Source organism: Cinclus cinclus, chromosome 1, assembly GCF_963662255.1.
Source record: "Cinclus cinclus chromosome 1, bCinCin1.1, whole genome shotgun sequence".
Taxonomy (NCBI): Eukaryota; Metazoa; Chordata; class Aves; order Passeriformes; family Cinclidae; genus Cinclus; species Cinclus cinclus.
Window position 1 is genome coordinate 105,126,318 of NC_085046.1, and position 14,746 is coordinate 105,141,063.

Below are 14,746 nucleotides of genomic sequence, written 5' to 3' on the forward strand. Positions count from 1 at the left end.
TGTGGGTCTTACAGCTCACTGAGACCTCTGCTCCTACTGCAGGAAAATTCAGGACTTTTCTGAACGGAGATGTGGAAAGAAACTCACAAGTTTTAACAATATTCCTAAATAGATAGGTCGTCACAGTGTATCTACCCCACCAGCAAACAGCATATTTCTGTTTGATTTTCATGTATTTCTTCCCACTCAAGTCTGACACAAACAGAAAACACTGCCCCCAGCTTTGCCCAGAGGTGACCTCTGGGCAATACAGCCTCAGAAGTACCCAAACTGCACACACCCTAAACACAGACACACATTTTTCTAGAGTCAAGGAGTCTTTTGTGTGGGTTTGCAGCAACTTACAGGCATTTGGGAGGGAATCAACCAGGAACCAGCACAATAATTCCTCTCCTGTACATCAGATGTTAACAAAATAGGCCAGTACCTTGCTTTACCCTCTATACTCAGACAATTGCTCTGTAAGTAAAAACCTTGCTTCCCTGGGATCCAAGAGATCTACCACAGATTTTACTAGAAAATCACATTCATTTGGCCTGACTACAAACTCTGGATCAAATCACTGTCTCATGTGGGTTAATGGTAGCTTCTCATTGTTTCTCAGAGTTTCTCTTTGCGTCTCAAAGCAGCACCAGAAGGCTGCATTACAAAATGCACGTAGGAGTGATATTTATATTTTCTTAGAATTTAAACATTTCAATATGGAGTATTTTAGCATCAATCCTGTATAATTTTCCAATTTACTGAAGATGGGTTCCCTAGTGATGTGAGGGGCTCCTTTCTGGTGCTTGAATACCATTAAGAATGTTTGTTCCCACTAGTATTAACCTTAATAATTGCAGCAAATTGATTTTAAATAGTGGATCAGGAAGGCCTGTAGAAAAGAATTACTTTTTTGTGTATATTCCACATATTAAACATGCAAAATTAAGAAAATTGAGAGTCATCAAAGCACAATTTCCAAACAGACTTCATCATTAAAAAGACATTTGGCTTCGTAGTTCAAGGTTAAGTTTGTTCCCAGAAGATGAGGTAATTTAGTAAAATAATAAAGCTCCCATTAAACAAACCCTGTAATAGAACTGAGCCTTAGCGGCTGCAAAGGAAGGAAACTGTAACTTCTGTCAAAGCACAAAGATGAGATTAGCATTAATACTAGATACTAGATGGGGGAAGGCACATCCAAATAGCTCTCATTTCCACAGCTTTTCCCTCCAGATATGGGCTTTTTAATTAGCCATCGGAAAGAAAACTGAAAGTGTACTTTCTCCTTCTTGGTTTCTCCCTGACCATTAATCTCCGTGCTGAAAACAGTGCCACCGGTCCATCTTATTGTTATTAGCTAGTGGAGACGTAAAAGAGCTACATTCATAGTCCTTATCGCAGCCCAGAGGTATTTCCTTTGTGTTATGAGGAGTATTTTTGATTAGTTTTGACTCTGTCTGCAGGGAAGACACAGTTTATGTTTTCCACTGCTAAAATAATTTCTAGAAATATAAAGACTTATTCTAGCAATTGCCAATATTTACTGGTAGGGTTTAATGAATAAGATTCGTTGTTGTGCCACAGTCGTTCCTTTTTTAACTCCTCTTGTCTTCATGATTAAGTTTGAGGCAAAACATTGGTAGCTGATTGCTCCTGCAGTAGGTTGCTGATTTTTAATGAATCATTTGTTTGAGGAATGCAACTTTACTCCTCTGTGACTGTCCTGTCCACTGGCAGAGGCAGACAACAGCACATTTGAAGAGCCACAGAAGTAATCTCTTGGGAAGGATCTCAGAGGGACACCAAATCCTTTTTTTGCTATGCCTTGACTTCTCTTCAAATGTTTGACCTCCTTTTAAAAGCATAGGTGATGGCAATTCTCCAGTTTTCTCTGGTGGATCCCATACCTTCCATCTGTCAATGGAGACAAAATACTCCTTTTCTCTTTGCAGAAGACCAGTTTGTATAAAGTCCATTACCTGAAAACTCGCTTACTTTTCCCTTCATTTCATTAAATACTCAGTATTTCATTCCAGACAATGCAACAAGTGGGACCTGGGGCCACACAGCAGTTTGAGGTGGTTGCTCTCAGTCTTGCTTGGCTCTGTGCACCCCCAGAGCCAAGTCTGTTTGGAAATCATGCTTTGATGACTCTCAATTTTCTTCATTCTGCGTGTTTAATATGTGGAATATACACACACACAAAAATTATCTTCTGCAGGGGGAACCATGCACAGCACTGTGCTGAGCAGGAGCTGTTCTGCCCACCCTATTCACCACACAAAGCAGACAAGCAGTCACAGCACTTTTGCTTTCCAGGAAGAAAAGCTCCCTGACAAATCTGGTCATAGCGATCCAGGATGACACAGTTCTGTGGCTCCCTGTGGCTCCTTACCACATGGAGGGGAAAGGAAAGAGTAATGTTCTCCTTCCCCTCTGTAGAAAGGTGAGGTGGCTGGGCTGACAGCCCCCAGGCAAGAGCCATGACAGCACTCAAAAGAAAATTTGCAGCAAACACAGCCGGTCACTTGTTTCTAAAGTCTCATCAGTGGGAGACAAAAATAAAAATTACAGTGCTTCCCAGGTGTGCAGGTTTTGCTTGAGGGAACTGATGGGATGTGTAACCCACTTTTGGATATAACAGAAGTAACACACGCTTACACTTTCCCTCTTGAGGCTTCTAATTTTGCATGACTACTTCAGATGAGGAAACCAGATTTTTAAAAATCAAGTGCTGGCAAAGTTCCTGTTGACTCAAGGAAACTCAGAACTACATTCTTCTTTGGTTTATCTTTTGTTTCACTCACAAACCTGAAGCAAGCTGAAGGTATAGTAGTGCTAGTTTGGGATCATTAAAAGTCCCTAAATAATTTAATGATGATGTCTATTGTTTTGTATGTGGAAAATTTAAAAAAAGAAACCAAAAACCCACCAAACAAACAAACAAACAAACAAAACCCCTAAAAAGCCACATGGGGGTAACAATGGAAAATGGCCCCCTGATTCATGGATTCCTGTCACTTCAGACATTTCCTACTCAGACAGACTAGGAGTATAGCTCCAGATGAAGGATCAGGGTGCAGTTCACTGTGAATTTGTTTTCTGCCCCTGCTGTTAAGCCGTCCAAGTGCTTTTACTCTCCGCAGTTGATATTACCCTAAACCAGGCAGGTCAGAGTTTTTTCCTACTTTGGCTAGTGCACAGCAGACCCAGATTTACTCTCTCAGCTGAGCCATTGCAACATCTCACAAGGGGTAGTAGCTACACAGGAGCATCAGAGAAGAAACTTTCTGCACCTCAGGGCTGTGTAGGCAAATGTCAGCACCCAGAAACTCAGACACTGGGTGCCTGAAGCACCCTGCTTCTCTTTGCCTCCCTATATCTCCAGTCTCAACAGGGCAAAAACAATGTTCCTCCTGTTGGAGCACTTGGATACGGTGAGCTAACTCTGTATTTATGGAAGGTCTGGAGCAGATTACTTCCACTGTTACAGCATGTGCCTCAGAAGAGTCTTTGTCTACTGCAGAAATCTCCTTGCACCCTACAACCAAGGAAGCAATGAAAAAGGTATCTAAAAAATCTGGCAACAATACACAGTTGCAGTTCTTGACATCACAACAAGGTCTTCAGGGAGTAAATCAAGCTTCCCGCTCTGGAAATATTCCTGATCCCCAGTTTCCCAAGATGCCATGGCAAAACATAATTGTCATGGCTCTTCCTATCTCTAGCATGTATCACTGAAATGTCCTGAATTAAGTTGTTATTTGTAGTGTGTAGCTCATCCAAAGCCTCTCTCAATGAAATCACTCAATTGCCTTCTTTGGGATATTATACAATTGGCTTTTCTGTTGTAGTTTTCCTTGTCAAGGCGGTAATCTTGTGACTCACTGTCATGAGGGAGGCTTCTCTTTCCTGCCAGCCATAACCATAATCCACTCACTCCTGAGTCTGTGTTTGCTCCTCCAGATGAGAAGACACCTCCTGACTTTGTTGTTACCTTCAGGAACACATCAGAAATTATTGTGTTCAAATGAGGATAGTGAGGTAAGGCCCATAAGAGAAGGGATGGAGGTAATGGTAGATAATTTTTTTATGCAGTTCATTAATATTGAATAATATATTGGATAACTATTTGGGACGTATTTCTACCGCTTAATTTCAAGCAGAGATTTGCCTGTGGAATCATTCATAAATTCAGGTCTTCCCAGAGGCTGCCCCAGGCTTGAGCCATTCTGCCACAAAATCTAATTGAGGAGCCCTGTTCACAAGTGTGGGGTTCCATCCATCTCTCTGATTTAGTGCAAAGCAGGTGCTTCAAGATCTGTGAATGTCAAAAAGGGTGTTCCTGAATGAGGGCTGGCATGAACAAGCTCCCTTGAAATCCTGAAAATTAGTTGTTAAGCTGATTCCATTATTTAGATTCTCTGTGCAACAAAGCACTGCAAAAATGCAGGAGCTTGCTTCAAGTAGTGCTGGAGGTGTTTAGATTCCAAGTTTTTTAACATGTTGGGGATAATAACCAGTCCTTTTGCAGGAGGTTTCTGTAAGTGCCTGCTGCTGACAGCTCTCAGGGATGGGATGTGAGGTGAGGGAGGTCTTCGAGAGTGCAGTGCAACATTTCTCTTCCTATTGCAGATTTTTCAGGTCTCCCTTTCTCCATGCTCTACTCTCTTTCTCTTTTCACCTTCTTTCCTTCTGGCTCCTCTCCTCCTCACCAGGCACTGAGGCTGTGTAGCACCTCCCCCAGTCCATAAGGAGCACAGAATATCAGGTTAGAAGTATCTAGAAGAAGGTGTTCAGGCAGGCTGTCAAGCTGAAACACAGCTTTTGAAGGACATGTGCTGCTTTGGTTTGTACTGAATTTTCTGACAGATCATGAAGCCTGATCTGCCATGGGGGTGCTTCCCCATGGCCAGGCAGCTTCAGCAAGCCAAAGGGAGTGGTAGTTTTACTTGTGAAGCTACGAAAGAGCCTTCATCTCTTGCTCTATCAAAGTTTGCTGCCTTTGCCGGCTTCCAGAGCTTATTCTGCTGCATACCTACTAAAAATAAGTCCAGGGTTTTTGGTTTTTTTTATGGGGTTGACCCAAGCTGTCGGTCCAAGAACCAACTTGACAAGAAGTGCTTGATGCACACACACCTCAGTGGTGATGGAACAGAGCCCAGCAAAGCTCCGCAGGGTGCAGATGAAACATTCCCTGGCTCAGGGTGAGACAAAAAGGTGATAAACAGCAGCACCTGGAGAATATTCCCCTTCCCACCTACCGCCACCACTTTCTCTCTCTCTCAAAAACACAAATAAGCCGACTCAATTTGCATTTTCATAGCTGGGAGTGATTGCTAAATTAATGAGCACTGCTATTTATATCAAAATAATCACAGTCCTAAACAACTGCTTGGAGGCATCAGTATGGAAGGTAAGATTCTGGGCTATGATTTTGTGAGTTTCAAGCAGCACTTGTCGTGTCAACTGAAGAGGGAAAATACATCCCGACTACAAAAAAAAAAAATTGTTTACAATATTTCAGACAATCTGAGGGAAACTGTAACAAGAAAGTTATGTGAGCTGTGTATACAGACTTGGCTTGCTTGCTAGGCTATGCTGGCCTTAACATTATTCAGAGGAAATACTTTTGCTAAGCAGCTTCCTCTAACCATCTTAGTTGCCACAACCCTGCTAGGGACTTCAGCATGAAGCTGTCCTGCCCAGATGCACAGGGGCACTGGGCAGATGCACTGAACTCAGACCTGTTCCCAGAGTGTGTGAAGAGTGCAAGCCAGCTCTGTCCTCACTGCCTTTGGCTTTGTTTCTGCAAAGTGAATCTCTTGGCTTAGTGCAAAGCTTGTGAGGCCACTTAAATCTCTCTGACCCCTTAATGAAGTTTTTAAAAGGGCTTCATAAATCTTCATCACTAAGAATTGCTTAAAGCCCTGCAGGGTTTCTCTAGTGGCATTAACCACTAAAACAACTAGTCAGGCTCAGGTCTATTTATTGCATTCATCTTCATTATTCCATGGGTTTTTATAGTCTTTTACTCCTTTATAGTCTTTTACATAAGCTGCCTCTGAGAAAGGGAGCTCAGGAGTGGGAGCTCTGAGTCAACACTGCCTGTCTGGCAGCTTGTAGCCATCCACTGTAACTACATCTGATCAGTCCTCTTCTTGAGAATGTTTTCTGTGCAGGCAGCAACTGTATGTTGGTAATTTATCCTTCCTTATTTAAATCACTGTGTTGTTCCTCATTAGGGAAAGAACCACTTTTTTGCCTTTCCTGTGAAAACATACTTCAGATCACAACCTGACAGCTACAAAATGGATTAGTTACCTGCCTGCCCTTCAATTTTTTTTCTTGGAATTTTGGCTGACTTTGATAATGACTTTTTATTAGTACCATAAGTATTCTCTGCAATAACTTCCAGCTTGATGGATGTGTGACGATTGCTAGGAAGGTATGATTTTTTTTTAAAAAAAAATGCTTTTTGCATACCATATATTGTGCTCTCCACAGTGAGTGTGTGGATTCTACATGCTCTGTACAGGTTGTTTAATTCTTCACCTCTGCGAAGTGGGGACAGAAGAGTCATGATTGAGGTTCACAGACAAACATAAGAATACTCCAGTGCAGGTAGCCATTGAAAGCAGTAAGAGACTTTGAGGAAATGGTTTCAAGGCTAATTCTGGAGACAATGAAGGACTGAGGTTCTGCTGAGTTTTTGAATGCTTTGAGATCCTTGTGGTCCAACATAGTCCAGCCAAACTCAAGCTGCCCCATTCCATCACAAAATCATACTTTTGTGAGCTAGATGATTTTCAAGGTTGACTTTTCAGTTGGCATTTTTTTTATGCCATCAAGATATGGCAGAGTGCCATGGAAGGGCTACTTTTAGAGCCATTGTGATGATATTTTATTTTGTTTTAAATTTATTTGAATTACAAGAAGGTCTCAGGGACTCTGCCTCAAGGAGGACTGAAACAGTGTGCATGTAGCAGAAGACAAGCATTATGCTTGTGAACGCCAACAAGGTCTTGACATTGAAGTATTAAACCTGCCAGAAGTGCCAATTCTGTTCAGGAAAATCATCTAGGTTCCTAGTCTGGTCCAAGACTGAAAGAAAAAGTAATGTCTGATAAACATGAGGGTGGTTCAAAACTCAGATTGTGATGTGTGAAATGTGTTACTTGAGGCAATAAAGGAGAGCTCCAGACTCAGCTGAATTGGTGTTTCTTCCACTGAGGTTAGTGTGCTCTAGATGTTGTCATGATGTGATGCTTTCACATATGAGCCAGTCAGATAATTGTTTTTAGTATATAATGTGGAACAGGTTGTGTGGTGCAGTATTGTCTGCTCTAGAATGCATTGGTCAATGCTGTAGTAGGAACACTCTTTTACCATATCAGGGTTAAGATTAGATATTATCTGACTTCCTGGCTGCTTAAAGGCTATGCAAGTTCACCCAAGTGATTACTTACATAGCTGTTAACAAAAATTCAAATTAGGTCATAGCTTTCAAGTCCTCAAATGACCAAAATCGAAGGCAGGGGACAAAAGTCAAACTGGCCACCATACCCTGAGCTCTGTAAAATGTCAGGAAATTGGAGAGATAAGAAAGAAGGTTTCAGCAAGTGACTCACAGCCTGTGTTTCAAGCAAAGATGGAAGAACCCTAAATCATGGCCCAAATGACCTACCAGAAGTTCTTACTCAGTACTGAGTTCTATACATAGCTTGATCCTTTGTATGTAAGGCAAACATAAAAGGCTGTGAGCAGAGACCTGAGAGGATGGATGGGTAGGTGACCACTGTCCTACGGCCAAGTCATTGTCACTGACCATGTGCATGTTCCTAACCCTGTCCATTTAAGCCTTCCACAACCTGAAAGTTATCTATTTAAATGTGTTTAAGGATGTCAGCCTCAGGATTCAGCTGAGGCTTCACATAGACTGTATTTCTCAGCAATACATCTCACAGGACTGTAAATCTCTGATGTAAATGAGATTTACCCTACTAGGCTGGGGTAGGAAAGTGACACTGGACCAGCTCTCCTGTACTAGAGATGCTTTGTGGCTATGAAAACACTCAGGAAAGGCAAAGTTTAAGTTCATACAGTGAACTATCGCACAACAGTCCCATGATACACTGGCTTTGCCAGCTAAGCTGCTGCGGCCAGCTCCTGCCCCAGATGCTTGTTCCCACCTCTGGCCTGCAGTTTGTCACCTCCTCAGCTATGCCAAAACAACTGCCTGGAGAGCAGTCCTTAAATCAGCGCACTGAAGTGATGGAAGTTAAAAATAAACTCTTTGTGGGAGGAGCAGAGGAAGAGCTATTTTTAATTGTAATCACTTCAATGGTCTTTCTTCCAGTGTGGTCCCACAAGGAATTTCATTAATACAACTGAGAGAAGGCAGTGGATTGCTGTGCTGGCACTGGAGTGACTCCTCCAGGCAGAAGAGCCCCTCCTGGCAGGGCAAAAGGATTTCTGGAGCCAGGATTGCAGCAGGGCCAGTGCACTACAGAATTGTACCTTCCAGTATGCAGAATTATGACTTCCCTACCCGAGTCAAAATTTGACTCAGGTGTCCCAGGCTCTCCATTAGCTATTTTGCCTCCTAGATTCTCATACCATTCATTAAAAAAATACTGCATGCAAGTCAGCATTACCATTAATAAAAACAAATAAAGAAACACTGAGGTTTTTTCCCTGTTTTATAAACAAATACTCCTTGTAATCATTCTGAATACTAGCCTCCTCCACAATTTACTATGGTATGGTTCAATGTCACCCATTAAAATATATTCAAATGCAAAATGCACATTAAATTGAGAATAAAAAGAGAGATGCAAAAGCAGGTTTTATTTAATAAAGTTTCTTGTATTATCAAAAAAGGAAATATTCATACATTCCTTAAAAAGCATTAGAAGTTTAAAGAAAAGCATCGGAAAAGAGTCTGAACACTTGCTGTGCAGCTACAACTTGAAAATTCACACAATATTTCAGCAACTTACTTTTGTTTTTGGCTTAGGTAATTTCTGTGCTTAGATGAGCTTCTCTGTGAGTGAGTGACTTCTGCAAAGCCTTCACGATGTCTTGTGTTCCGGCACCTCAGAGATTCATTTCTATTTGAGCACAAAACACCTTCACGTGCATTCAAATGCTCCTGATGCATTTCTGCAGAAGCTTTGTACCAGTGAAACATGTGAAACATGAGCAGATTTCAAACTGCTGTTGCCTTTTGAAATAAATAATCATTTACACTTCCTTTTGTGTGTCATTAACATTATTAAAATTTTTTTGTAATACCGACTGAGTTCCAAAGCACTTCTCAGGAAAATGGGGCAGTAGTTTAATTTCCATCACACAGGAAAATGAAGTAGTATCCTGAGTCCCACATCAAGGTATCCTTCTTTTGGGACTCATGATCTATGTTCTGGATCATACCGGTTCCTGAATGCTTGGGTGTACAGGCAGGATTTAAATTTAAATTCCTAGACTCTGAGTATGTTTAGTATGTCCTTCAATTCTCTTCTAATAAATAGAATCAAGGACATAGTGAGTCAGTTTTGTAATTAGGTTATATAATTGTCTCATGAACTCTGTACAAATTACCTCTTCTCTGTATTGTTTTTGCAGTGTATTGTTTTTCTTGAATAATATGGCACATATCCAGTATATATTGCAGTCAATAAAGTACCCCAGTTTATAGTTCAGTGGCCCACAAATGAATAACAGACATCAACAAAAAAAATTAAGTCATTGCCCTTTTTAGTACCGTCAGTACTCTTAATTTAGACCACCAAATTTATTTTTAATTATTAACATGTTTCCTTAAAAGCATCTTTTTACATTTTTTTATTACCAAGAGGTAACCACAGATGAACCATATTGCTCATGTTTCAACAAATTTGTGATTCTAAGGTTGACATTAGCCTGCAATGATGTAAAGGAAATTGCATTTTATTGCATTTTAATTAAACAAGTCAATTTGAGCAGGCCTTTCTCCAGCAAAATTCCCATCAGAATTTAGTCCTTCATCACTAGATTTTATTTACTTCTTGAGCTTTTCAAGGTTTTTGCCTTCCAAATAGAGAACTGATAAAATAATTTAAGCCATTAAACAGTGTATTTTTGAATACACACGGAAGAAGTGCTGTTTTTGGTTCATACTTACATTTAGGATTCAGCCAAGGTCTTTCAGGTTTGTTCCTGTTCATTTGGTCCAACACCATTAAATTCAGGGGGTCTTCTTTTCCAGTGAAAAGTTTGCTTTCCAATTCTCTCCACAGGCTCAACCGAGACAGCTTCATGCTCCACAAGTCCAAATGCTTAGCAACAGTTAACTTATTTCGGTACAGAATATTTTTAATCTTCTGGTAGCTACAGCTCACAACAATTAGTTTCTCCTCTCTATGCTTATTAGAGAAACCACTTATGAAAGATATGTCACCTTCTGGATCTCAGAGGTACATGTAGTTCCAAGCAGGCACAAGCAAAACACATTTTTTCCCACTTCTTGCAAGCAGAAATGAAGGAAAATTGTTTGGAAAACTCCTGTTAAAGGAAATGTTATTCAACAATTCTGTTGAAGCTATCAAAACCAAAACTAAATTAATCCGAAAACGTAACAGATCGCAGACACAGTTTGTGATTTGAGTAGTAACTATTCTCCTAAGGAGTAGGAACAAAAATAAGAGTGTGGCATACGTTCTGGTTTCAGGCTGAATTACACTCCTCTCAGATTCCATGAGTGAAATTTCTTGGAGCATATTCACCTGAGCCCCTACCTTTAAAATAATAATAATAAAAAGTTTAAAACCTTCAACCCAGAGCACAGAGAGCAGTTTCAACCAGTTCAGGGGTTGTTGCTTTCTCTGTGCCCTCCTGATCAAGGAGAAAACAAGAGGCTTTGCTGTAGTTTCTGGTGGCCAAGGAAGGATGAGGTGCTGAGGTTTTGGCTTCTGGTCCAAGCATGACAGACTTCCTACCGCTCCAGATGTGAGCCTGTTACCAAACTGAAAGAGAAAAAAAAAATACAAAGCACATTTTCTGTCCTCTCGAGATGAACCTAGCTCATATTTGATTCCAAGTTGATTTTCTTTAAAGGATTAAATGCTTCAAAAACAGCACAAAAATCTTAATTTTGGATAAAAGGAAATGTTTTGATTGATACAAAAAATTTTGGAGGGAAAGAGTCTGGCTTAGTGTAGAAGCTGAAACACTTTGATTTAAGTATGGTATGTAAAGCTGTGTCCCTACAGCCCAGCTGGTGGTCTGTGGGGAGTGGCACTGCATAGGGTGTCACCTATGAGGCTTTTGGGGGAAAGCTGAAAATAGCGAGGGAAAAGCCCTCCAGCCAGCTAAGCACTGCTGAATTGTCATCTCCCAACACTCCTAGGCTCTGACAGCCCCACCTCTGTTGGATTTATCTGTGACGCCATGAGATGTCACTGATGTCAGTGCTCGTGGTTGTCCTTTCTGTTGGGGACACTGGCCCCCAGAATTAAGGGCACTGTAAGTTTATCAGGGTGTGTTGGCCATGGACCTGGATCTACCATCTTCAGTGTCCAATGGCATGGCATGGTATCTGTGTCATAAAGAGGTGCTGTTAAACCTGACAGAGCCTGACATAAATAACAGAGAGCACCTACATTACCTTTGTTGCTAAGTTTATTGCAGGATCTATGAGAGCTGCTGAGTTAGTGCTGATTAGGTTTGTTTGGGACCAGCAGCTTCCAAGCTGTGAAAGAGAAGACTCTGCATCAGCAGACTAAATATTCATCTGAAGTTTGTATAAGAATCTGCTTAAAGCCAGTTTAGTGAAGTTGAAACCATGATTTGAAGGTCCAAGTAGCAGTTCTTGCTGGTAACCTCAGAAGTGATTCACTGGCAAGATTAATTCTGCAAGAGGCATTTCCATGGAGATCTGTGGCACTGGCTTTTCATGTTTAAGTCATTGTGAACAAAGACAAATTTCAGCCTTAGACCTTTTTAGGATCTGGATAAATGAGCAGAGACACAGAAGCAGGGTTTCTTCGTAAGCCCTGTTTCACACACCTTATCAGAAAAAACCAGCATACAGTCACGTTACAATGAAAATGTGCTGCTGCAAAGCAAATAACCTATGTAAATTTAGACTAAAGCTGTGTTATTGGGGTTTTTTAGATTATTATTTCAGAGGTGAATATTAAAGTTTTGTGCTGTTAGACTTACATTTTATTGTCATTGGCAAATGCTAAATGCATCTTCCAGGTATCATCCTGGTTACTGATGGATGTTACCAGCAACTCTCTGAAGTTATCTTGTAACACTGTCTCCTGGTCTTTTCTTCAGAGTTTATTGAAAGTACATAGGTACCTTTTTTTTTAACCCTTAGAAATATATAATCACTCTATACTTCACTTTGATTTACTGTGAGGATTTCTTATTTCAGCTAACTCTATCCATATTAAGAATACAAAAAAAGATCTCGAACTTCAGTAACATTAGGATTCTTCTATCCCTTTGTTACTGTGTTCCATCTTCTGTCCATCAAGAAAGACAAATCACGAAGTTATTACAATGTGTGTATGTAAAAACTGTAAGAAATTACAGCAAGAAAAAACCTTATGTATACTGGACTACGCTGATTCTTGTTCATCTAATTGGAATTTTAAAAAAGTCGTTTGACTCTTTAAAGTTCAGTCATTTGTGACCTCTTAAAATCAATCAATACCAGCAGGGGAACAATGTATTATAGCCACCTAGTTTTCGGACGATCGTTTTTTTAATTGTTCTTTTTGCTGTTTGCAGATACTGGAGTCCTTTACTATTGAATTATAAATTCAACGCGAGCAGCAATAACGGATGCATAAACCCAACCTTTTCCTAAAGTAATCGAAAAGTGCAGATTATTTGCACTCCCGCTTTGGTCGTGGAGGCTTAGGCGAAATGGATAAACACTGGCAGTGATTACATGAACGAAATGGAAATTGCGGTATTCTCACGGCGAACATATATATTTATACTTCTAACTGCAAATAGAGGGCTGCGTCCGCGAAGCCATTAACACCGAGGGTAAGAAAAGAAAAAGGGAATGAAGGCGTCGCCTCCCCGGAGGTGAATTAGCAGCATCGCTTATCTTCGGGCCGCTGGGGATGGGACCCGCCCCGTCGGGACCTGCCTCCGCACCTCCGTCTGTCAAAAGGAGGGAGAAGCCCGCGTGTGCGGGGGTGACAGGCAACGCCAGGGGGGTACGCGCATTTTGCCTGTCCATGGAGCCCCACTCGTCTCGTTGGAAACCCCTCCCCATCTCTTCGGTCTCCATCCTACCCTCCCGTGGCATGCTAGCTCATACCTTCCCGAGGCAGGAGCCATCCACTTACTTTTGATAGCAGCGAGGAACAAGGCTATTAATAGGCTATCTAATTACACGGCGCTGCTAACTCTGAAATCTCTCATTCTGTGATGTGGTTGTTTTGATTTGATTTTCCAATCTAGTAGCGCTCGCGTGTACAGAACTGGTCAGACTCGCTCTGAAAGATATTATTTTAACGTTTAAAAATCTACTTTCATTCCAAGCAGGAACAAAGTCCCCAAACTTTGACATTACACACGAAAGCAGCAAGTTTAAACATTATTACTTGGGGTGGAGGGAAGCGGTTTGCTTAGCTAAGATTACGAATGTCATTGTTCAGGGGTTTATTGTGATCATTATTCGCACGTGTTCTCAGACATTTCTGTCAGGCAGGTAAATGGCGAGGAAAATTGTTTCAAAAGGGAAGGCGAGAGGTTGCCACGATGCCAAGAGAAATTGAGCGGCCCCGCTGGAGCCCAGCGTGGACACGCATGAAACGGAGCTACTCCCGAAAAACGCTTCCAAGAGAACTTATTTATTTTGATCTGCGGAAAAGATTTCACTGGAAGACTGTGACATGTTCTGGTGATTTATTTTATTTTCTGGACAGAGAAGTAAGAAGACAACTTATGTGGGAGCTTTCCGGCAGGTTTCGATGCACGCATATACCGCTATTTCCTTCACGGTATGCGGCAATGGCGACAACTGGGAATAGTTGTCCAGAATAGCCCCAGGGAATAGTCGATGATGTTTTTTGCTTGGTTGTTTTTTGTTGGTGTTTTGTTTAGTTTAGTTTTTGTTGGAGTTCTTTTGGGAGGGGTGGGTTTAAGTGAGAAAGAACTAACTCTGTGCTGCGGGCATAGGGGCGGAGGCAGGATAGCTAATTGCAGATCGGATTTGATATTGCCTAACATCCGTGATAGGGAACGGGGGAGAAGATGAGGAGAAGCCCGGCTCTAAAGCGCTGGGGGGGGGGGGGGGGGGGGGGGGGGGGGGGAAGTGCGGCTCCGCCGTGCCCGGCTCTCTCCCACAACGACCTCTCGCAGCAAGAAAATTTTTCCCCGGTTTTCCTGCCAGATCCAGCAGAAGAGAGCCTTGAAATCCTTCCCCAGCACCCAGACAGGAACGGGCAGTGATCCCCACGGCTCCGGCCAGGGAGACGCGGAGGCGGGAAGGGCTCTGGGCTCCCACACCCCCGCCTCCCTGTTCTCCTCGACGGGGCGGCGGGGAACCAGGGTGGGGGCCTTTCCTTCTGGCCTTGTTGTCTCGAAACGGGTTTTTTCATTAGGTGTGAAAGCCGAGTCGAGGTACTTGATTTATTTACAGTTGTGGGCAGAAAGGGGTACGGCAGTTAAAAATTATACAATAATATTCGTCACCCCAAGCAGTAAGTGGAACACAGCCCCACCGCTTTGGATTAAGGCCATTGGGGTC